The sequence below is a fragment of the Perognathus longimembris genome, chromosome 6, assembly GCF_023159225.1.
Source record: "Perognathus longimembris pacificus isolate PPM17 chromosome 6, ASM2315922v1, whole genome shotgun sequence".
In the NCBI taxonomy this organism is placed as follows: Eukaryota; Metazoa; Chordata; class Mammalia; order Rodentia; family Heteromyidae; genus Perognathus; species Perognathus longimembris.
The window spans coordinates 46563784-46589940 of record NC_063166.1 but is presented as its reverse complement, the minus strand read 5'-3'; positions in this window follow the sequence as shown (position 1 = coordinate 46589940).

Sequence of the window (26157 nt, the reverse complement as noted above, 5' to 3'; positions counted from 1 at the left end):
TAGAAAATTTCAACAACATATTTCTACAACCAGATCAGCTCCAGGTTGGTGCCAGGATGTCACTGGCTACCTGTGTGCTCTCAATGTCCATCGCTGGAAAATGTGGTTGGCTCTCATCTGAAAGGGTAAAAGCTTATTTCCCTTCCCTCATTTTCCTTCCCCTACTTCATCTCCTGGGTGTAAACTCCAGATATTAGTCCCTTGTTTTACTCCTTTGTTGCTATTCAGAATTCCATGTCCAACTTGCCAATTTGCTGGATTATCTCTTTCCATGTCAATGAGTTAAATGTTCATAAACTGTGGATCCGAAGGCATTGGGGTCTTACAGACTGGCCAACCAACCCTTTTGTCTAGAGGGTGGGAATAGGATGGATAGCACTCAGGACCATTGTGACAAAGAAGAAAAGCAAGGAAAGGGAATGCATAGGACAGCAAAAACATCTTCATTTTTTTCTTAGCCTATGTCTGATTTAAATCTCAGCCTTTATAAGGAAATTTTTACTTCCAAATTATCTCTATCATAAAGCCATATTAAAGATCATTTACTTTTCCTAAAAATATTTAGTAACATATTATTTTCCTAAGCTTAACATTCAATATTAAATGTAGACATATGCCCTATGAAAATAGTAAAAGTTATATTCTGAAATATTTTCAAATACTTTTCTTTCATCCCACCTTGAATCCTGAACAAACGTGAGAGTTGGCCCATTCCCTAGATTTGCAAATCAGGGCACAGATAGATGATGTTCCTAGAATGACGCACGAGAAATGTCAGCTGTGGCAAGTACAAGTCACAGTCACTCCAAAAGTTTCACGTAGGTGATAATTTTCGGTGCAGAGTGTTCAAAACTGCTTTATAATAGCAACTCCCACAAAACCTCCTTGGTTATATGAGTTTGGTAGCATTTTATTTTAAACACCCATTTGACAGGTGTATTATGCAGCTATTATATTTTTCATGCATGAACATTCTTGACATTCGTATTACTTGTACTTTTCTATTAGAAAAAGTTCAACCAAAAAGTGTCTTTTGGCCCAATGAGAATGGAAAGCAGTCCATTTTTTGATGATCTAAAGTGAAGCAATTCAAAACTCATTGAGCCAACTCTTCATTCATTCCATTGCTCATAAGTGCATTTATTATTGTTTCTATTGTTTCATGTGGCCTTGTTCTCAGTGTCTAAATATAATGACAAAGAAAAGTGACTGACAAAAGTGCATCATCTAGGGGAAGTGACTGCTGCAAAGCAGCTAAGAAAGACAACATAGTGATGAATGTGGTGATCTATGAGAACCAGGAAAAGTCTCCCATTAAAAGCTTTATGGCAGAAGCCTTGCTATTCACCAGGTTTATGTGGAGAGAAGCAGTTGAGGCTGAGGAAACTTCCTATACAACCCCAAGAAAAATGGAAGGAAACAACAAATAAGGGCTGAAGGCGAGTGAATAAGTGATGTCTAGACCAACAAAGATGGGAAAAAAATTCAGGCTTCAAGTTTGAACAGATATGAAGCCAGAAAGAGGCTGAGCCCGGGTGATTTCTTGTACTTGTGTAATATCTAAGATCCCCAGTCATTCCAGTTACTCCCATTTGCTCAGTGTCATTTCTGCTACAAATGCCTTCTGCTGATTCTTCTTTGCCTCACCCTTCCAAGCCCCTTCATTTCCTCCTCCTTTGGTTTTCTTCCTGTCCTTCATACACTGGCCTCCTCTCTTCATTCAAATCTGTATCCCAAGGCACCCCTTAGAGATCTTTCTCTTGACTAACCTGTGAAATAGAAGAATTCATACATGATATGTTTATAATTTAATTTTATTGTCAAGGTGAATACAGAGGGATTATAGTTAAATATGTAAGATAGTGTGTACATTTCTTGTCAAACTTGTTACCCCTCCCTCATTTTTCACTCACTTTCTCTCTTCCTCTGTTGCTTCCCCTCCAAGATGTACAGTTCATTTCCAACATATTGTCTTGTGCATATTGCTGTTGCTCTTCTTTACTTATGCTATGCCATACATCAAGTTAGATTAGATGTTTTTATTGTTTTTTTCTTAATTTCTTAAATCCCTATCAGGATGGAAGCACTGTGTTTTCATTATGATAGCACCAGTAACTAAAATAGGCACTAAAAAAGGAAAGTTAACACATTTTGCTGAATGCTAGCCATAGGTTCTGTATGTATATCAACATATGTTTAATAACAACTAATGCTATCACAATAGCATCATGAGAAACACAAATGCACTACCCAACAGCAAAGTGATGAGTGGCTGGAAGTCATCCTTGACCTCATTGATTCAGCAGAAGGAGAACTTTGAGAAGGGCTCTTTACCAGCATAAAGAAATAAGTCTGGAAAAGAACATTATGTGCCCCAGAACTTATGTGATGGGTAAGTGGCACTGTTTCACCCACCGTCTTCCTGCACACAGTGACAGCCCTGAAATAGGAAGAGATCTGATAAGCAAAAAGTTTTCCAACTAATTTCTCTTAAAAATTGGGTTGAATTTGGTCTGAAGATAACAATAAAGGCACTATCAGAATGATCTTGCTCTGGCTAGCCCAGAACAGCCCCACATTTCCTTATCTCCAGTCAATCAAATCTCCTATGGCTACAGCAAAATCCTTGACTCCAATCACATGTCAAACTTACCTCTAAGTGCAGACCGTTAGCCTTTATCAAATTGTCCATCAGAGAGGAAGAAATGGATATTTAGAACCCAGGGAGAAAGGAAAAGAGGATTTTCAGCATAAATTGTGCAAGCTCTTCTATTTATAAATCTGTCTCTCTTAGAACACCACAGTCTTCTGTGAGTAACCAGGAATATGAAGTTAGCAGTTAAATGCTATGAAGAAGGTGTCTCAGTTAAAAGTGATTGTCTCAGCTGGGAATGTGGCTTAGTGGTAGAGTGCTTATCTAGCATGTGTGAAGCCCTGGGTTCTATTCCTTAGTACCACATACACAGAACAATCCAGAAATGGTGCTATGGCTCAAGTGGAAAAGTGCCAGACTTGAGCAATAGAAGCTCAGGTACAGCACCCAGGCCCTGAGTTCAAGCCCCAGGGTTGTCAAAAAATAGTGATTGCCTCTCATTGGGTATTTATATTTTTCATACAGCTCTGGATTTTGAAAAATTACATACACACACACACACACACACACACACACACACACACATATATATATGTCTACTCAACAGATAAATTTTAGAACATAGCCATTGCAGATGTTGGTGAAAATTCTTCTTTAAACTAATAATAACAGATGCTGGACAGGAGGTGGCCAAAAGGGAACCCTATGACACTATTGGTGGGAGTGCAAAGTTGTTCATCTACTTTGGAAAGTGGTATGGAGGTTCCTCAGAAAGCTAAACATAGGACTCTCCTGTGACCCAGCAGCCCCACTTTTGGGTTACCAAAAGATTACAACCAAGACCACACTACAGTCATGATCACAACACTACAGTCCATCACAGCCCAGTTTTCCATCCTAAAATAGGGAACCAGCCCAGATGCCCCTCAGTAGATGAATGGATCAAGAAAATGTGGTGCATATACACAATGGAATTCTGTGCCTCCATCAGAAAGAATGTCATTGCCCCATTCATAAGGAACTGGAAGGACTTGGAAAAAAATTATACTAAGTGAAGTGAGCCAGACTCAAAGAAACATGGACTCTATGGTTTCCCTCATTAGTAATAATTAGGATATGTCTAGGATAGTCCTAGTAGAAATTCACAAAAGTTCAATAGCTATGTACATATGAACACATAAGATGATGCTAAATGAAATGAACTCCAAATTATGGAAATAAGTGGTTTACCATTGTTGTTGTTAGTTTCAACGTACCATATGAAATTATACCACTTTCTTTTGACTTTTTTTCCACAAGGTTTTACCCCTGATGTTGCTGTTACTAATTTTGGTACCCTGGGTATTGTATATATGTTTATTGGAACTAGGGAAGAGAAGAGGAACATCAAAATGGAGAAACAAAGGGAAAAAGGTGAACCAGTACAACAGTAATACTTACGAAACTATATGCAGTAATCCAAATGTACAACTAATGGGGGGGGAGGGAGAAGGAGGGAGATAAATGAGGGAAGAGGTAACAAGTTTGATTAAAAAAGTGTACTCACTGCCTTATATATAAAACTGTATCCCCTCTGTACATTACTTTGACAATAAATAAATTTAAAAATATTTCTTCTTTTTGGCTGAATGTGAGTAGGAATTATTTGGACAACATCTGATTCTTCACTTTATATATATTTAGGGAGAGTTTCAGAAGCTTCTTGGGCATATGCTTACTTTGTTAAGATAATCTTCAAGTGTCCTCTGGAGACTATTTCTGAGAAAGGTCAATTATCATACTGCATTGGACAACTCAATAAAATGCAGGAAATTGAGGTGTTGAGCCACACCTCTAGTATTCTTGCTTTTAGTTTGCCAGATAAATTATTGCATTTTGCCCTAGGCTGGCCTTAAATCACAATTCTCCCCTCTCTGCCTCCCAGGAAGCTGATATTACAGATGTGAGCCACCGTATCTGGCCTCCATGACATTTATACCCCACCCACAGGAAAGCTAAAGGGATGTCCCTGGTCCTTCCATATAACTGTGGTTTAACTTGTATTCCAAGATGGGTCCCCCAATCTCTCCACTAGCAATTCTTTTTAATTTATTTTATTTTTATTTTTTTTTAAAAATTTTTATTATCAAACTGGTGTACAGAGAGGTTACATTTTCATAAGTTAGTCATTGGATACATTTCTTGTACTGTTTGTTACCACGTCCCTCATTCCCCCCTCCCCCTCCCCCTTTCCCTTTCCCCCCTGGAATTGTTCAGTTCATTTACACCAACCAGTTTTGCAAATATTGCCTTTATAGTTGTTTGTCTTTTTTTACCTTGTGTCTCTCGATTTTGGTATTCCCTTTCAATTTCCTAGTTTTAATACCAGTATACATGGTTTCCAATACACTCAGATAAAATACAGAGATAATGTAGGTAAAACCAAAGGAAGCAAATAAAAGAAAATCATCAATAATACAAGCTACAGTTATGTATAACACGTTAAAAGTAGTTACAACAGTGATATAACAATCGTTTCCATAAAGTGTAGTTCATTTCACTTAGCATCATCTTATGTGTTCATAAGGGCATAGCTATTGGGCTCTTGTGACCTAGTGCTGTGGCTTGCGTAAAACTGTGCTAATTATTCCCTATAAGGGAGACCATAGAATCCATGTTACTTTGGGTCTGGCTCACTTAGTATAATTTTTTCCAAGTCCTTCCATTTCCTAACAAATGGGGCAATGTCATTCTTTCTGATAGAGGCATAAAATTCCATTGTGTATATGTACCACATTTTCCTGATCCATTTGTCTACTAAGGGGCATCTGGGTTGGTTTCAGACTCTAGCTATAACAAATTGTGCTGTGATGAACATTGTTGTGCTGGTGGCTTTAGTGTGTTCTTGTTTGTGGTCTTTTGGATAGATACCCAAAAGTGGGGCTGCTGGGTCAGTGGGGAACTCTATGTTAAGCCTTCTGAGGAATCTCCATACCGCTTGCCAGAGTGGCTGAACCAGTTTACATTCCCACCAACAATGTAGGGTTCCCATCCATCAATTGTTATTGTTAATTTTCTTGATATAAAACATTCTTACTGGGGTGAGATGGAATCTCAATGTTGTTTTGATTTTCGTTTCTTTTATGGCCAGTGATGTAGAGCACTTTTTCATATGTCTCTTGGCCATTCTCATTTCCTCATCAGAGAAGTCTCTTTGTAATTCTTTAGCCCACTTGATGAGGGCCTATTGGTTCTTTGCAGTTTTGTTTTGGAGGAAGGAAATTTTTTTACTTCTGCATATATTATAGATATGAGGCCTTTGTCCGTTGAATGGCCGGAAATGATCTTTTCCCAATCTGTGGGTTTCTGTTTTTCTCGGGAGCTATGTCCTTTGCCCTGCAGAAGCTCTGCAGTTTGATGCAGTCCCATTTGCCCAACCTTTCTTTGATTTGTAGCCTTTCTGAGTCTTTGTTAAGGAAGTTCTGTCCTGTGCCAAGGAACCCAAGTGTTTCTCCTACTCCTTCCTTTAGTGATTTCAGGGTGTCTCTTTTGATTTCGAGGTCTTTGATCCATTTGGAATTGATTTTGGTGCAGGGTGATATATAAGGATCTAGTTTTAGTTTGTTGCGTGTGTTGAACCAGTTTTGCCAGAACCATTTGTTAAAGAGGCTGTTTTTCTTTCAGACTATTTTTTTAGCTCCTTTATCAAAGATTTAGTAGGCATAGTTCTGTGGGTTCATTCCTGGGTCTTCAATTCTGTTCCATTGGTCTTCAGGCCTGTTCCAGTGCCAATATCAAGCTGTTTTTATTACTATAGATTTATAATACAGCTTGAAGTGGGTATTGTAATTACTCCAGCACTGTTCTCTCTGCTTAAGATTGTTTTTGCTATTCTGGGTCTTTTATTGTTCCATATGAATTTCTGGATTGTTTCCTCTATTTCATTAAAAAATGGTGTTGGGATATTAATGGGTATTGCATTGAATTTGTAGATAGCCTTTGGCAATATTGCCATTTTGATTATATTAATCTTCCCAATCCAGGAGCATTGGAAGTTTTTCCATTTCCTCAGCTCTGAGTTGATTTCATTTTTCATGTTTTTAAAGTTCTCATCATAGGGGTCTTTCACTTCTTTGGTTAAGGTTATTCCTAGCTATTTTGTTTTTTGAGGCTATTGCAAAAGGATTTGCTTCCCTGATTTCAGCCTCAGTCTTTGGGTCATTAGCATAGAGAAAGGCCGTTGATTTTTGAAGGTTTATTTATATCCTGCAACTTTGCCAAAGTTTTGGATCAGCTCTACTAGCTTGGTGGTAGAGTCTATGGGTTTCTTTAGGTGTAGGATCATGTCATCTGTGAAGAGAGAAGTTTAACTTCATCTGTTCCTATTTGGATTCACTTTATATTTTCTTCTTGCCTAATTGCTCTGGCAAGGATTTCTAGTACTATGTTGAAGAGAAGGGGAGAGAGTGGAGATCCCTGTCTTGTTCCTGATTTTAAAGGGAATGGCTTTAGTTTTTCACTATTTAGAGTTATGCTTGCTGTTGGTTTGTCATAAACTGCTTTGATTATATTTAGGAATGTTCCCTGGAATCCCAGTTTTTCCAGGGCTTTTAGCATAAATGGGTGCTGGATTTTATTGAAAGCTTTTTCCGCAACCAGTGATATAACCATATGATTCTTTACCTTGCTCCAGTTGATATGGTGGATTACATTAATTGACTTGCATATATTGAACCAACTTTGCATCCCTGAGATGAATCCAGTTTGATCATGGTGTATGATTTCTTTGATGACCTGTTGAAGTCGATTGTCCAGAATTTTATTGAGAATTTTTGCGTCTATGTTCACGAGGGAAATTGGTGTATAGTCCTCTTTCTGTGATGAGTCTCTCCCTGGTTTTGGGATAAGGGTTATACTGGCTTCATAGAATGTGTCTGGTATTTAACGTTCTCTTTCAATTTCATTGAAGAGTTTGAGAAATATTGGTGTGAGTGTTGTTTTAAAGGCCTTGTAGAATTCTGCTGTGAATCCATCTGGACCTGGGCTTTTCTTGGATGGGAGATTATTTATTGCCATTTCTATTTCAATACTGGATATGGGTCTGTTTAGAAGGTTTAAATCTTCATGCTTGAGTTTGGGGATATTAGTTTTTTCTAGGAAATCGTCCATTTCTTCCAAGTTCTCGAATTTGTTGGCATAAATGTTTGCAAAAATAGTCCCTTATTATGTTCTGAATTTTGGTTGTTTCTGTTGTGATGTTACCTGTTTCATCTCTGATCTTGATTATTTGGGTGTGCTGCCTTCGTTTTTTGTCAGATTTGCTAGGGATCTGTCTATCTTGTTGATTTTATCAAAGAACCAACTCTTCATTTTGTTGATTCTTTTGATTTTTTTTTATCTCTAATTGATTTAATTCTGATTTGATTTTAATTATTTGCTTCCATCTATTGACGGGGTTTGGCTTGTTGTTCTCTTTCAAGGAAATTAAGGTGCTTCTTTAAATTATTGAGTTGCTGTTTCTCCAGTTTGTTGGTGTATTCACTCAGAGATATAAATTTTCCTCTGAGTACTGCCTTTGCTGTGTCCCAAAGGAGCTGGTACTTTGTGTCCTCATCTTGGTTGAATTCCATAAATATTTGAATTTCTGATTTAATTTCTTCAATGACCCACTGATGATTCAGCAGTGTGTTGTTTATTCTCCATGAATTGTAGCATTTTCTGTGGTGGCTGTTTGAGTTGAGCTCTAATTTTATTCCATTGTGGTCTGAGAGAATGCAGGGAATGGTTTTGATACTTCTGAATTTGTGCAGATTTTCTTTGTGCGTTAAAATGTGATCTATTTTGGAGAATGTTCCATGTGCTGCTGAAAAGAATGTGTATTCTGTTGTTGCTGGGTAGAATATTCTGTAGATGTCGGTTAAGTCTAGTTGGTCTATGTAATTGTTTAGTTCTGTGGTTTCTTTGTTCAATTTTTTGTGTGTTGATCTGTCTAGAGGTGACAGTGTAGTGTTAAAGTCCCCAACTATCAATGTGTTTGGGTCTATGAGTGTTTTTAGAGTCAGTAGTGTTTGTTTGATGAAGTTGTGTGCTTCCGTGTTTGGTGTGTCGATATTTAGGATGGTTATATCTTCCTGTAGGAGAGATCCCTTTATTTGTAGATAGTCACCTTCTTTGTGTCTTCTTACCTTTTTTATTTTTATTTTTTTTTGCCAGTCCTTACCTTTTTTAATTTGAAGTCAATTTTGTCTGATACTAGATTGCAACTCCGGCCTGCTTATGGGGGCCATTTGCTTGGTAGATTTGATTCCAGCCTTTCACTTTTAGAAGCTATTTACTTTTGCTGGATAGATGTGTCTCTTGGAGACAGCAGAAAGATGGATCTTGATTTTTGATCCAACTTATGAGCCTATGTTGTTTTATTGGAGAATTAAGTCCATTAATGTTGAGAATTAAGATTGAGAGATGATCGTTTGTTCCTTTCATTATAGCTATCTTGTTAAAAGCTGTGTCTTTCCATTTCTTGATCTGATATTCTGGTTTACTATTTAGGGGTCATTTCTCCATCTGTATTGGGATCTTGATTATTTTCCCTGTATAGTACATCTTTGAGGATTTTCTTTAAAGCTGGTTTGTTGGAGATATGTTGTTTCAGTTTTTCCTTACTGTGGAAGACTTTTATTTGACCTTCGGCTATGAATGAGAGTTTAGCTGGGTACAGTATTCTTGGTTGGTAGTTATTTTTATTTAGGGTTTGGCATACCTCATTCCAGGCTCTCCTTGCTTTCATGGTCTCTACTGAGAAGTCTGGGGTAATTCTCATTGCTTTTCCTTTATATGTGATTGTTTTCTTCTCCCTAACAGTCTTAAGGATTCTTTCCTTGGACTCTATTGATTCTGTTTTGATCATAAAGTGTCGGTGGGATGTCCTGTTCTGGTCTGGTCGGTTTGGGGTTCTAAATGCTTCTTATATCTGTATAGGCCTATCCTTATGGATATTTGGGAAGTTCTCGGCTAATATTCTGTTAAATAGGTTGCCTATTCCATTAACTTCTTTCTATAGGTTTTCATCAATACCTCTTATCCTTAAATTGGGCTTCCTGATTGTGTCCTGGAGCTCTTGGAGTGATCTGTTTTGTCGATTGGATTGGTTTTGTATTGTTTTTTGATCTTTCTACATAGATTCTAGGGAATCTTCAGCTCCTGAGATTCGGTCCTCTGCTTTAGTTATTTGGGACTGTAGGCTAGCTACTTGATTTCGAATATCTTTTCTTCTGATTGGTCTTTCCTGATGATTTCCATGTCATCTCTTAGGTCCTGCATGGACTTCTTTACTTCATTAACTTCATTAATTTGGTTTTGAGTGCTGTCTCTCAAATGTTTTAGCTGGGTAGGTATCTTTTCATTTGAATCTTGAATTTCATTTATCTTTCTAGTTGTCGAGGCCATGAAATCTTTTATTACTTTATGGAAGGATTGCTGTATTGATTTAAGCTTTTCATTTATCATGTTTATCAGTAGACTTTGTAGAGCATTTTGAAGGTTCTTTTCTATGTCTTTGATTGACTGCTCTGCTTCCTGCTTGTTTTGAGTTGGAGATAAGACTCCATTGTTGGCCATCTTTCTTGTGTTTCTTCTTCCCATTTGGATTGGGAATGCCAATCTACAAGCACCTGTGAGTACTGTTGAAGACCTAAAGCAGACCTTACCAAGCACTGTTGTATAAATCTTAGAAGTTCACAATTATGTACAGATACCTTGTATACCTGTCTATAAAATTAGATTTGGTGTTCCTAAAGAATACAATTTCAATATAACAACCAATCCTGATCCCTGTACTCAGTAGTTACTTATTTACTGTTACAACCCTATGGGCCATTCTTGTTCTTATATTAATTTCTTTTTGGACTGGCTTTCTCTATGACCCCTTTCATTCACTTGGATTAAGCAGGGGTACCCTCTATCCAATAACCAGGAGTCAGTGGAATCTGGTGGTCCTGGAAGTAAATCAGGAGGGTAACTTAGAGGTAGTAAAGAGAATAGAGTAAAATGTATGGGGTGAGGTGATGATTTTGGTTTAGTTTCAGTGACGTGGAAATGTGGAGGAGAGTAGAATCAGTAGAAAGAACAAGGTTAAAATGATAGACAATGGAGAGTTAGCAACAAAGAGTGGAGGTGTTATTCATAGGAAAGTAATTTTTAAAGAAATAGAATGCAAAGAGAGAAATAAAGAAAAAATACTGGAAGACAGATGCACAAAACAGAAAATTATTTAAAAATAAAAAGGAAAAAAACAGAAAAACAAACAACCAGAAAAAAAAAACTTGATAAAACAAACAGGTATAAAATGGATAACAAAAAAACCAAAACAACCAATGACGTTTCACAAACTAAAAAATTTAAAAAAAATTTAAAAAAAGAAAGTTTAAAAAATGTTTGAGAAAAAAAGTGGAGTCATCCTTGTTTTGGTGGCCTTTCTACAGTCTCTGGTTTCCTTGCGAGGTCTGCAGTCTATTTTGCTGCTTGGCTGGTTTGACTTGCTTTCAGTTTTCAGGGGGTGGATCTGCTCTGACCCTCTTCCTCTGTTAGTGAAATCCTGGGTCTCTGTGGTTCCCACAGCTTGCAGGTAAGACTTGGGAATCCTCTGTAGATGGGGGACATGAACAGTCCTAGGAACCGTGGCTCCTCTGTCTGCTGTGGGGCCGCTGCCTTTAATGCCTGCCTTTGAATAGGCTGTGGACTCAGCAGGGCGGGGTGCCTCTGACCTGGTTTACCTGGCTGAGAGTTGCTTGTCTGGGGGAGGTTCCTCCCTCCTGGGTGGGGCGGCCTCCTGGGGAGAGCTGGGTATGGAATTCAGCTGTGTTTTGGGTTGGGAATTGGGCTTCCTCTGTGACAGGACCATATATCTATCTCGGGAACTGTTGTTCTCCCATCTGGCTGTTCTGTGCCACTGGTAGCTGCTCGTTGCTTTCGCTTTTAATTTATAAGTTCTGGCAGGCAGGGCAGAGCACCTCTAGCTAAGCGGCGGCCCAGGACTAGTCCCCCTCCTGGGCAGGGGTCATTCTCCTGGGCGGAGCTGGCTCTCACTGGTTGGTCCCTCTTTCCCTTCTCAAAGATGGCCACTTTGTCCTCGCTTTCCCCAGGCCCGTTTTAGTTCCAGTCTGGTCTGACCCTATGCCAGTGTGAAAGATGGCACTTTGCTCTGGTGGGGGAATGGCTACCTCCCAGAAGCTGCTCTATGGGTGCGAGTGAGAATGTCTTTTGTGGGGTACTCATGCTTTCTCTGCGATTTCGGCCTGTGCTCAGCCTGCGATCCGTGTTTGTCCACTGCCGTCTGGAGGATTTCTTCCTGGTCTCTGTTGAGTACTTTAGCTGTGTGGAGTGCAGGGCACTGTGCTGGTGCCGCACTGCCGTGGCAGTGGCACGCCTCCTGGAGCTCAAATCTGTGTTTTCAGACCAGCAAAGTCGATTTTTCCTTCCTGGCCAGAATCCTTGTACTGTTATAACTTACTTTGGCTGTCTTTGTAGGAGTAAAAGTTCTCTGGAGTGGGAAAACTGCGATGTTGGAGGGAGCTCAGCTAGGGCTCTGCTGCTCCTCCTCCGTCTTCCTGGAAGTCTCCCAGTCTCAATTCTTATAATGGAACTGACAAACATCGCTGCTTCTTCTTTCTTAACTGGCTACTTCCTTGTTGGATTGTATACCATCTCCTTTCAACAGACCTATTAGTAAAGATTATGTACTGATTTTCACAAGCTTTATTGAGGAATTATTGATAAAAATAAAATATGACATATACACACATATGCACATACACACATGTATACAAACAACATGTACATATACAATACATGCACACAGGCACATAATACATATGCACATATATGCATAGAATGCATGTGTACACATGTAATGCACGTACATATAATACATGCATATACACGTACACAAATATGGAGTGTATTTGTGCATAATGCACTGTGTAAACATGTATAATACATATACACATATTTATGCATATATATATACATATGCATGCATATATATTATATATCTACATATGTGTATATATGTTCTGTTAGGTGCCTGCATGGAAGCAATTGCCATATCAAGCTTATCCCTTCATAAAATTACCACTTTGAATGTGTGTAATGAGAACATTTATGATGAGAAAATTTAGCTTCCAGCATATTTTAGGCGTGTAACACATTGGCATTAACTATAATTACTAGGATGTACATTTGATCTCCAAGACTTATTCATGTTCTAGCTGGAAGTCATCTCTTGGACCAATGCCTATCCTTTTTTTTTTTTTTTCCCATTTCAGTCCCTAGAAACTTTCATTCTATTGTTTGAGTTACATCTCTTTTGAGTCCAGAGATGAGTCCTGAAGTATTTGTATTTGTGTGTCTGCACCTAAATCTATTCTGCTACTGATTTTTGATGACCCAGAAGGGGCAACAGCTTCCAACTTGAATAGCCCTACTTCTTCATTCCTTTATTTGCTCTCTACTAGCTCTTACTTCTTCCCTTGTTTACTGCTGTCTACTAGTTCTTTGTATTCTCCTGGCCTATGAAATAAGGAAGGGAGATATTAATCATAGTAAGACTTTATAAAGTCACAATAAGACTTTATGAAAGAACCAAGAAGCCTTGTGTTTGTACCTGAGACAAAGGAGTTTGTTTTGTACCTGAGACGAGGAGTTTTGCAAATGTTGGTGATTTTTAAATTGTTTTTGTTTTGCTTTAACCAGTCTTGTGACCATGGGAAACAAATTACCAGCCATTGCTAAGTAAGTCACCACTTATAGCTGCTCATCCCTTCATTTCTGTCTTGTCATTACAAGGAGAACACACTTGTTCCAAGCAGCTTTTGAGAGATGAAGGCCAGGACTGCCTGGGCCACATCTCACTCCATAAGGCCTGTCAGAATGGGTCCTATGAATGTCACTAAATCTACGTGTTTGAGCAGGGTTACATCAAATATCCCTTCCAATTCTGTCATAAATTCTTTCAGTCCCTTCTCATAAGATGCTGCCAATGACAAATTACCATTATCTTTTATGCAGACAATACTTTCTTGTACTTTTCTCCCATATATATACCAAAGGGGCCATTAACCTTTTAACTGGCTCCGAAGCTGAACATTATAGTTTCTATTTCCTGGGAAAAGAATTTGAACAAAGCTATTGATGAAATGTGCACCTATATTTCTATTACTTTGGTTAAATTATGCTTCTCAATGCTTCAGCAGTAGAACCAGTTCTAAGGTGTCTCTATAAACACTGATTCTGCAAACCAAAGTTTATAGCAGGAAGAAACTACCCACAATGAAAGTGATAAATGCTGCTTTTGGATCCTCTGAACTTGTTCCTTGAAAATATTGAGTATAAAATTCCCAGAGGAGGACTCCTTCAACTTACTATCTTACCTTACCTTGTGTTCTATTATGTATATATAGAGAGAATTGAAAACAGGGGGAGGAAGAGAATGAGCACACAAGCCTGGAACTCTGTCTAATTAATGCTATCCTCCCCCAGTGTCTCTTAGAGCACCAAGGCTCCAGGGCCTGCTGGCCTGTCTTCCGTCTTCTGTGACACCCATAGAGAATGATTTGATGATCCACAGGGGAGGTGGGCTTCCTCTTCTGTTAAAGCAATCAGTGACACGAGTGAGTAATGAGTGAAGACAGCACTGGTGACATTGGTGCCTAATGAGCTCCATCGTCTCTGTTCTGTATCCTTAATTTCCACAGCTTGCTAAATAAAGGTTTATTTATGCTCTTTAGTGGAAGATAATTTCCACAGATGAGCTTTAATAAAGTGAAAGGACGTGTAGGGGAGAAGCACAACAGGAAACTTAATGAAGGTAGAAATGAAAAATAGAAAAAAATAATAAATTTTTGTTAGGGATTCCTACCAAGAAACCCCTGGGTGTGAGGAAAATTCACCCTCACTAAGAGAAAGTATTAGTTAACATTGATGTATTGTTTCTCAAGCCTGGGCAATGAGTACCCTAGTGACAGGACACCTTAAAAAATACCTCAATTATAACCACTGGTCTTTTTATGCTTTAGTGCAAATTCATCTTTTCAGTTCAGAAAGGAAAACATTCAAGTTACTTAGTACAGGATTCAGGAGTGATTTCTCTGTTCTCTAGCCTCTAAATTCGAGGTGCTTTGGTTTAGCCTTCAAAGGGTTATCTCACCATATTCTCATACCCTACACATTATAGGGGCATCTTTTGTTTGAAGTGGACAGAGGAGCTTTGTGAGTCTTCCAGGCAAATATAAAATATGTCTTTGCACAGCATTTCCATGGGACTCACCATATTTTTGTTCCTGGATGACAAACAGGACCTAAACAAGACCTGAAAAGGCTATTTGGGCTGCTTTTTGGAGGGAGACGAACACATGTGATTTTTGGTTGAAAAGTCCTGGGGCTGTGATTCTTCTATTGTGATCAGGGAAAATATAATAAATAATAACAAAAGGAACTGAGAAGAGCAATTGGTGGAGTATGAGGAAACCAGAGTAAAAGGAGTATTGTGCTGTGTTTCTATGATCTTTTCTTAGGTCAACTTAAGATAAGGACTGAGATTTGACCACTGGATTTAACTATTGGAGGTTATTGAAAAGAATTTCTAGGCTGAGCAAGGTGGCTTAGAGCTGTAATCTAAGACACTTGGTCGGCAGAGATTAGAAAGTTCACTGTTTGAGACCATCTAAGGAAAAACATTGTCAAGATCCCTATCTCAACAAATAAGCCAAGTATGGTGGGAATACACATCTGCCATCCCAGCTACACAAAAAGCATACTTAGGAGAATCAAAGTTCAGGGCCAGTCCCAGGCAAAAATTTGAGCTCTTATCCAAAAAATAACTATAAAACAAAACAGAACTGAGAGCAAGGATAAGAGCACCTTCCTTATAAGACCCTGGGCTCAAAACCCCAGGACCACAAGAAACAAAAATACTTTTATGGAATGATGTGGATGAATATATTCATTGAGATATCTATTATAATTAGCAAAAATATCCCCTTATGAGAAAGAGGGTAACAAAACAGTGAATGTGTTTTTCAAGCTGGGATTTAATATGGAAGGAAGAGCAGCATGTGTATATGCTGACATGAGCAATGCAGTTGAGAGAAGCCTCAATGAGAGCAGAGTGTTGCTGGAGTGTTATTTTTATGTAACCAAGAAGGGACAGGAGAAAGTGCTTTCAGAAATGAAGTTGGAGAGAACATTTGTTGTGGGTGTGGGTAGCTATGAGGTGAGTTATAAAAGTCATTTATAAAAGTGATGAGTTATTCTCTTTTTTGTTTGTTTGTTTGTGTTTTTGCCTGTCCTGGACCTTGAACTCAGGGTCTGGGCACTGCTCCTGACCTTTGGTTCTCAGAGCTACTGCTCTACAGCTTGAGCCACAGTCCTGCTTTCAGTTTTTTTCTTTTTTTGATAATTAGTTGGAGCTAAGAGACTCTCTTACTTTGCTGCATGGGCTGGTTTTAAATCATGATGCTCAAATCTCAGCCTCCTGAGTAGTTAGGGTTGCAGGAGTAAGTCACTGGTATCTGTCTATGAATGTTCTCTTATAATTGCCTCAAACTTTCTGCAGGATAGGTATCAAAATCATCAACTAAGGATAAAAAGTGATTGAAATGTTGATAAAAAGTACAGCTGTGCTCTGTGGACAGTGAGAGCATAATGAGAACTGGGTGTGGTATTGGGACAGCTGATAGAGTCAGTTTGGGATCATAACTAATGTAAAATTCCACTGATCAACAGGTGTGGGCTGTATCTCAGCCTAGTTTAGCCACAGCACTATGTACAGGATACATAGAGAGTTGGATTGAATCTGAGTTGCTAAGTTTTACTTAGAAAAAAATTCATATTTTATTACACATTAATGGATTGTGCATTCCCATTAAAAATCAGCAGTATATATATTCTCTATATATACATATATACATATATACATACATATATACATATGTATATACATGTATGTGTACATCAGCAGTATATATATTCTCTCTATATACATATATACATACATACATACATACATATGTATATACATGTATGTATACTTATATACGTATATATACATATATGCATATATGTATATATATTGAAATGCCTCACTTTGATTCAAAGCCAGCCCAGGCAGAAAAGTCCTTTCAGATTCATATCTCAAAAGCTAGAAGTGGAGCTGTGGCTCAAGTATATCAGCATGCTATCCTTCAGCACAAAAGCTAAGGGTCAAGGACAGGCTGATTTTAAGACTCCTCTGTTTAAAAAATGTACTACTGTCACAGACTAAAAGAAATGACATTTTTGTCCTGACAACAGTTGCCAACTAAATAACTAAATGACAAAACTAGTTGTTTTGTTCATTGGCTTAAATAGATTGCATTTTTTAATGTCAGATGCCATTAATATACTGTGTTTAGTAGAAATTTATGATCATTATCCAAGTTGTTTTTCTTTATATGAACCAAAGAGCTAAGTCAAGTAAGAATGTAATAAGAAACATGTTCAGAGCTGGGCACTGGTGGCTCCCTCCTGGAGTTGAACTATTCAGGAGACTAAGATTTTGGGGATTGACATTTGAAGCCAACCCTGGGCAGGAAAGTCTGTGAGACTCTTATCTCCAATTAACCACTAAAAAAGCCAGAAGTGGAGCTATAGTTCAAGCCTTGAGCACAGAGAGGCTCAGGGACAGCCCCCAGGCTCTGAGTCCAAGTGCCAGATCTGGCATAAACACACAAGAAGAAGAAAGAAGAAAGAAGAGGGGGAGGGGGAGGAAGAGGGGGAGGAGGAGCAAGAGAGGAGGAGAGGAGGAAGAGGAGAGGAGGAGGGGGGAGGAGGGAGGAGGAGGGACCAGAACCATCTAACAATTTAAAGGGACAAAAATATCTGTGAACCTACCTACAAGGCATGTGGTACCTTCTGTTCTGGTTGAGGAAGGTGGGCTCCAAATGCTTTCATGGAAATTTCTATCATAAAATACCTGTAAAAGTCTTTGGGAAACCTGCTGGGCAACAGTTACTGTGGACAAAATGCATTTTAGACCTTTGAATCTGATAGATTCACCATGGAATGGATTTAAAAGGCTATATTTATTGCCTAATTTCTGTAAGTCCCAACTTTACTAGGGACTCACTGTGGCCTTTATGTTTCCTTTTTTTAGAATCTATAATATTGACTCACAGAAACTATGCATTTCTTTTCTGCAGAGCACATCACCTAATTTGTGGTAGCAAAGCTTTGTAAAGAAAGATCTAGAGAAAGCATTAGGATATATGCGTGTGTCTCTGACATAGTCTTTTTAACAAAGTGCCCATTCTGCCTCAATCACGCTTCTGTGGATACACCAGTCTAGGTATGTGAGTCTAACAAAAGTCATTAATATTTCATATGCTGACATAAAATGTAATTGTGTACACTAAGAGTTTTACATTCTGGTTTGAGAGAAACAAGATAGATGTTTCTTATATACGTTCCTTATAGTACAATATAACAAACAAGCCACAGACCCAATGCAAGTGTTAACACTAACCTCTCCTGTGATTTTATGGTTATTTACAGCCAGAAGACTTTGTCTACAAAACACTAAGCACTTCTGCATGACACTTGTCATTCTAGGATTCTGAAGTTATTGAATCCAATTCCATATTCCACATCAGTGCACCCCTTGTACTTTACTAAGCAAGTTTCCTTCCCAGGGCTGTTGTTTTATGACTAAATCCATATTATTATGGTTCTTATTTCAAACATGAGAATGATGGAGTCTAAATCACAGAACCAAGCAGTGATAGATAGATTAACATTCGTACAATCTGATCTGTTGGCAGAATGATTGCTCCTGTAGTAATAATTCACACAAAATCACTTCATATACTTCATAGTAAATTATGGAGACTATGGGACTATATTTTAAATGAGAGGATATGAAACAAAAGGTAGGGTTATATTTAAGGAGGCAAAATTAGAAGTGGACAATTTAGTCAAGATCTGAAAGGACAGATAAAGCCATTTCAGGAACAAATTGCACTAAAAGTAGGGAGGAAAAGGAAGGCAAATCACTAAAGTATGTAATCTTGGAGAGTAAATTAGAGAAATATGGAAAGTGAAATAGAAAGATGTAAAGAGATTAAAAATAGCCAAGTAAAATATGATATTGAGAGGAGACACAAAGAGCATATTTACACACATTACCTCACTAGAGCAACTAGAAATGTAAAATAGTAAAATAAAAATGTATCATAATAAGGAAAAGTCTGTACTTGTTTATCTAAAATACTCTAGTTTTTTCTTTAGTCCTCAAAAAATCTAATATAGAGGTGGCTTCATAAGTAAATGCTATGATTAATATTGAAAACTCAATGAAGGAAAGATTCTCTAGGGAACACACAGGAAAAATACAAAATTAAACTAAATTAAATTAAATTAAAAACAAAATTAAAACAGATATAATGGAACAAAAGCTTAGTCTTAGGGGAAATTTGAACCCACTAGAGTTTGAATTATCTTATCCAACACCATTATGTATTTGAGTGTCACCCCAAGCCCAAGGGTGGCTTCACACAAGCACAGCCACCTGACTTTGGGCAAAGCTATGATGATAGAAATTGTATGAGGTAAATACCCTTCTCACATAAAAAATTACATGAATAGGGTATATGAATTTTGACAATGGACTCTATGCACACACATATACACACACACGTACACACACGTCAACTCATAGCAGATTTAAACACATAAGTTGTAGAAAGAAAGAAGCAACAATTATAAGAAACATTCTGTGGGACCTTGAACATAAGAAAATTCCTGGACATGACACTAAAGCCATGCCCCCTTAAAACAAAATTAGATAATTAAACTTTACCCAAATCAACTACATTTCTTTATGAAAGACAATTAAGATTATGAAAAGAAAATTATAAATCAAAATAAGTTTATGGACATGCCCAACCATGGGTGTCTAGAATTCATTGTGAATCATCACCGTTCAACAGTAAAACTAAAATGATCCAATTTGAGAATGCATAAAAAAATGCATAGAAATGCACAGAGCTTTCACTGGTTTGGGGGGAGGGTCCTATGTCCCCACTGCAGGTCTGTGGGAAAAAGCCTGTGGCTCTCCATTATTTACGCTAGCTGAGTTGACACAAAAGTCACTGCCCAACTTTGATGAAATAGGGTGGGAAGGACATATAACGAAGAGAAAGATAAAGCAAAAGAATTAGTCTGTGCAATGGAATTGCTTAGTGAAAGAGGTAGGAAACTGGTTAAAGTTTTAAAGTACCTACGTGGATCAAATACATTAGCAAAGAGACTACCTTTCACTATAAATAGTGAGTTCACAACTCAACACTTCCTAGATTAAGTTGGTCACCAATGAGACCCTAACTACTGTTCTAAATAGAATGACGGTATATAGTTCAGTGCTACACACTTTCCCAGCAAGTACAAGGTGCTGTGTTCAATTCCTAGCACTGTATTATTAATGATAAAATAATAAATTAGGGGCTGGGAATGTGGCCTAGTGATGGAGTGCATGAAGCCCTGGGTTCGAATATTCAGTACCACATATACAAAGAAGGCAGAAGTGGTGTGGTGGCTCAAGTGGTTGAGTGCTAGCCTTGAGCAAAAAGAAGCCATGGACAGTGCTCAGGCCCTGAGTTCAAGTTCCAGGACTGGCAAAAAAAACCAACAAAAAATAATAAATTAGCTAATTAGGAAAAATATAAATAATAAATTGTTAAAATACTGAGAAACATAAGAAACAAAGGAAAGAAAATTACTGAAAAAGTAGAGAAAATACCAAAAGAAATAGTAAAAGATAATTAACTATTAAAAATCTAGCATGCCTAACAAAGTGGATAATTTGTAAATATAAATATATATATATATATATACATATGTTTTATGTCAAAATAATGACGCAATTACACAAGGGAAAAATCTGGATTCTGTTAGATTCCTCAATTACAGAATGTACTTTGAGAAGTGGGAAAATATGAACTTACCATTTAAGAAATATAATTGCTAGAAAAAGGTCCTAAACTCAGAAAAAATTTGACTAATATATCCATATTTATGTTTGTATTCTTATTTGTCTAGACATTTGTTGAAATTTTTGCACAATTCAGGAGAATGATAATCAAGCTGGGCCTATTTTACCTCTCATGCAATATGACAATATCTGCAATGACAAAATTTTGAAAAACACAAAGAGTTTATTCTCAAGAAGGTCAATTACAGTAATGAAAAAGTCTTGAATCTTTCGCTCAGAGGATAGATTTGAGGGCTGCTTAGGGAAGAAAGGAACAAGGTGGCTTAAGGTGTAAAGAAAGGTGAGAGAAACTGAGTTAACTAACCTGTGGTCTGCCCATGAGTACTTGATCTTCATAGTTCATTATGGGATGTATGTGCAGAATATTGATGGAGTTAGCATGATCCATGAGCACTGTTTGATCTAGAGATATCAGATATTTTCCTGCACTTGAGAGAAGAATCTGTGGTTCTGATCAGTCTTAGACGGATCTAACTGGCTTCCAGTTCCCAGAAAAACACCCTAGGAGATGGCTGTCATCATGGCCCATGCTCAGAACAGTTATCTAGAGCAAAGCTGGTATGAAATCAATGATACATTGCTTAGCTATGTACCTTCAAGTCGATTTACTATCATGATGACTATTATCACCATCATCATTCTCATTCTTATTACTTGGTGGTACTATGTGTTGAAATCAGTGCCTGAAACTTGCAAGGCAGATGCTCTACCACTTGAGCCCTGTGTTTAGTTCTAGAGTCAGTGATTTTAAAAGTCAACTAAAGGAGTGGTGAATGAAGTCTAGAATGCTTATTCTTATTTTATCACAATCTCCAAAGATCATTCCCTCTTTGTGAGACTACTTGGAACATGCTTCTTACAAACAGGCAGAATAAAGATCTCAGGAATAACTTGTAGACATAGATCCAAGGCCACAGGCCAAGACCTTGTTTGTACTAGCAGAATGCTACCAACTGCCAAAATGCCAAAATGTGTCCTTTCTATGCTTGGAGCATAGCTAGGGACAGGATTTAATCTTTGCCATCTTACACTCTTTCCCAAACATCCCCTGGATTGGCTTGAAGTCTATGAGGTAAAGGTTTAATGTCTGAGCAATTTGGAAGCCTTTGAGTTTCTAAATTTGTTACCACAGAGCTGTGCAGTGATACAGCATAGAATTTTTCTCCTCTTTTGTGCATCATTAGATATATGTTCTTTCCCATGTTGTCTCCTGCCTCTTACTTTCTTCTCAGATTCAATATGAGTTAATGTATTTTTTGTCTCTTCTTAAGTAAACAGCACTTGCCTAATGGAACTGGAATTGGCTTCTGTGCCTGCCAACAGAGATTCCTAATTGATATTCTCATAATTTCATCACCCAGAAATGAGCTCTGATGCCCCATTGAAGTTTCTGCTTCTGGATACAGAGATAAATAAACAGAGACATACGGAGATGAAAATAGAATCATGCATTTGCTATTAGTATCCAGCCTTCCTTTTGTATAGACTGACAGTAAACATATTTTGGCTCAATAAATACCATAATTTCACCTGCACAATGGTGTAGTTCCTTTCACTGGTGCTTGATTCCTGAATGTTTAATTTAGTGTATTGTTTTGTTTTTGTAAACATGGTAATGAGCAGGCTTCTCTTCATCAGTTTATACTGGGAAAATACAATACCTGAGACCAGGCCATTTATAAGCAATACATGTTTGTTTTTCAGTTTTGCAGCCACACATGGCACATTTCAAGTACTTAAAAAACACATGTGAATATATTAGGCTGCAGAGTTGTGTGTTTGCATCATTTTAGAAAGTTACACTGGATAGTGTCATTCTTACATCTCTAGTTTATAATGCACTTAAAATTAACTGAGGTGTAAAGGGAAATGGAATTGGAAATAGTTGCAGCCTTGACAATGGCCTTCTCTCTGGACAAATGTCTATTGTAGGCACTCATGGTGTTAGGAAATGCTAGCTAGACAGGTACCTTCTTTTGGTTGCTTTGAGTAAGTTATTTCCTCACACTTCCTTTCCTTCATCTTAAGGGTTACAAAAACTGAATAATATGGCAATTATTCCAAATAGAGTTTGCAAAATATTTTCCATCAGTAGCTTATTTGTATTATGTTTAGAAATCTATATTGTACTAATCTGCACTGTACCCAGGTAAAATATTTGGCAAATTGGAAATTCATTCCAGCCAATGGAGAGGAATTTCTATGAAGGATTTCTCCATATATCTATGAAGAAAGTAGAAATCATCTGTTAAAAAGAAAAAAATCCTTTGTCAAATTTCCATGACTATAATGAACCACCTGACGTAAGACTACTTATAAGTAGCCTTATAAAGAGAGGTTCATTTAGCTCACACTTTGGAAATTTGTAATTGTGTAATACTATGGCTGTGCCCTCTGTTGCTGTCTAGGACAAATGGCAACGCATCATGGCAGGAGTGGTGTCATGGTAAATGATTCTGCCTCCAACTGGAGTGGAGATAGAGAGAAAGAGGAGAGAGAGGGAGAGAGAGAAACAGAGAGAGAGAGAGAGGAGGGGGAGAGAGAGAAACAGAGAAAGAGACAAATAGAGAGAGAGACAGACAGAGACAGAGAGACAGAAACAGACAGACACAGAGAGGGGAGAGAGAGAGAGAGAAATCTAAGTCCCATAATCCTCTCTGAGGGCATTCTCCTCTTGTAGAATCACAACACTTCCTAATATCACTACTGCTAATATCTCAGAGGCGAAAGAAAATTGAAAAAAATCCGAGGAATTATCTCAATAGTTCTGGATTGAAGTAACAGTGATAGTAGATGAGGAGAGTGTAGAGTTCAGTGGGCCTGGGTAAACCAGGTCCCAAGATTACCTTTGGAATTTCAAGATGGAAGGTCACAGGTAGTAGGAAATCTCTGTGGCACTATCCAGTTCTTGCTTCCAATGGTGTGGATGAATTGGTTTGTACTGAGTAGAAAACTTTTCACATGTAGACTGTAGATTATTTTTTCTTGATGTTTCTTCCAATAATGTATGGTGCTGCTCTGCCTAGTTTCTTCTGTAGAAGTCTTGTCTTGGTCAGAGTCAAGGATGTTCTGAGATATGGTCACCTCTCCCTGCCACCAAAACATCTGACCTATCTCTATGAACTTTAGACCAGTTTAGGTCAAACTTAAACCATCTGAAATTTCAAGAGACTCCATAGAATTCCTGATGTAATGCTATCTGATCCAAGTTTTTTTTTTTTTGTTTTTTTTTTGGCCAGTCCTGGGCCTTGGACTCAGGGCCTGAGCACTGTCCCTGGCTTCTTCCCGCTCAAGGCTAGCACTCTGCCACTTGAGCCACAGCGCCGCTTCTGGCCGTTTTCTGTATATGTGGTGCTGGGGAATCGAACCTAGGGCCTCGTGTATCTGAGGCAGGCACTCTTGCCACTAGGCTATATCCCCAGCCCTGATCCAAGTTTTTAAATGGAAATTTAGATACTATTATGGTAATGTAGAAAACAAGAGTAGGAAATAAGAAACTGGATAGTTCCTGAGCAGAAAAACTAAAGATGTGTTGTGGCTATTAAATTGCTGTTGCTTTTGATGCTGCTCTAAAGATGAAAGAGATCATGTAAAGGACCCATAGAGAAACAATGCCTGACATTATAGTCTCTGAAATGACCAGCTGGTTGATCTATCAGATTGAAAAATGCTTCAATATCTTTGTTGTGGTTCATAAGACAAAATGGAACTAAAAAAAAACCCTTATACAACAAAAATTTGTTTTTTTTTTTCCCTCCAAACTATGTGGACAACCACAATAGTTGCTTTCATTTTAGACTCTAGGAGTAAATGCAGCAAGTTAAATCCATGGACATAGCAAAAGCTATATACACCTATGGGTCCCTCCCATCAATACTCAGAGTACTGTGTCTGCCTCTCAGACTTGCAAAATTGTGTTCTAGAAAGGTTCATTTATACAGTAAGTGTGGTTTTCTTTTTTTGCATTGAGTGCAACCTTCCAGTTTATTACTTACTCTCCCCTCAGAGAATCTCCACCTACATCTTGCTTGCTTGTGGTCTCTACTCCATCACAAGAATCATTAGCTAACATCAAAGCTTTAGTCACCTTCAATATTTAAAACAAACAGCAGAAAAACAATTTTTTTTTTTTTTGGCCAGTCCTGAGGCTTGGACTCAGGGCCTGAGCACTGTCCCTAGCTTCTTTTTGCTCAAGGCTAGCAGTCTGCCACTTGAGCTACAGCGCCCCCTCTGGCCATTTTCTGTATATGTGGTGCTGGGGAATTGAACCCAGGGCCTCATGTATAGGAGGCGAGCACTCTTGCCACTAGGCCATATCCCCAGCCCAAAACATTTTGAGTTCACTATAAAACATATGTACTATTAATGGATCTGAAAGACAAATGTACTTGGTGCAAAGCAACACAGTCTTACAAGAGTTTATTGTAAGGATGAGGCTACTTTTACTTTCTTTTTTTTAAAATTTATTTGTTTATTAATTGAACACAAATTTTATTTATTTATTTATTTATTTTTTTTTTTTTTTTGGCCAGTCCTGGGCCTTGGACTCAGGGCCTGAGCACTGTCCCTGGCTTCTTCCCGCTCAAGGCTAGCACTCTGCCACTTGAGCCACAGCGCCGCTTCTGGCCGTTTTTTCTGTATATGTGGTGCTGGGGAATCGAACCTAGGGCCTCGTGTATTCGAGGCAGGCACTCTTGCCACTAGGCTATATCCCCAGCCCTGAACACAAATTTTTTGACAAGGTGTTGTGCAAAAAGGGTACAGTTACATAGTAGGGCAGTGTGTACATTTCTTGTGATATCTTACGTCCTGTTTTTCTATCTCTTTTCTAGGTCAGGTAGACATATATACAATATACAATGTATCGCGAACATATACAGTAGCCACGTGGCCACACCCAAGAAAGTTCGCCTAGGGCTTTAAATGTAATGTCGATATTAGACCCTATGTCGACAGTAGTCTTATATGAACGTACATATCTAGCTTTTGAGCTATTGTATTCCCCTGAGAGGTCAATTTTTGACCTTAAGTTGAGTAATTGTTTGGTTTTAGTTACATACTGTTGGGTCGCTCCCCCAATCCTGTGGGAAATACTATTTGACAAGCAGTTTTTGGTTTCCCAGACTTGGTCTCTACTGTCTCTCTGTCTCCCTTTGTTAACAGTCATATATCAGGGAGATCATGCCCCTTTGTTTTCTCTGTTCTAGGCTTGTCGCGCTCAACATTATTTGTTTGAGTTCTGACCATTTCCCTGCGAATAACAATATTTCACCATTCCTAATTGCTATGTAGTATCCCATTGTGTATAAGTACCATATTTTTTGGATCCATTCGTCTGTGGAGGGGCAACTGGGTTGTTTCCATATTTTGGCTATTGTGAATTGTGCCGCGATAAACATGGAAGTACAAATGTCTTTTTGATATCTTGGGGTTTGCTGTTTAGGATAGATGCCTAGGAGTGGTATGGCTGGGTCATAGGGTAGGTCTATATTGAGCTTTTTGAGAA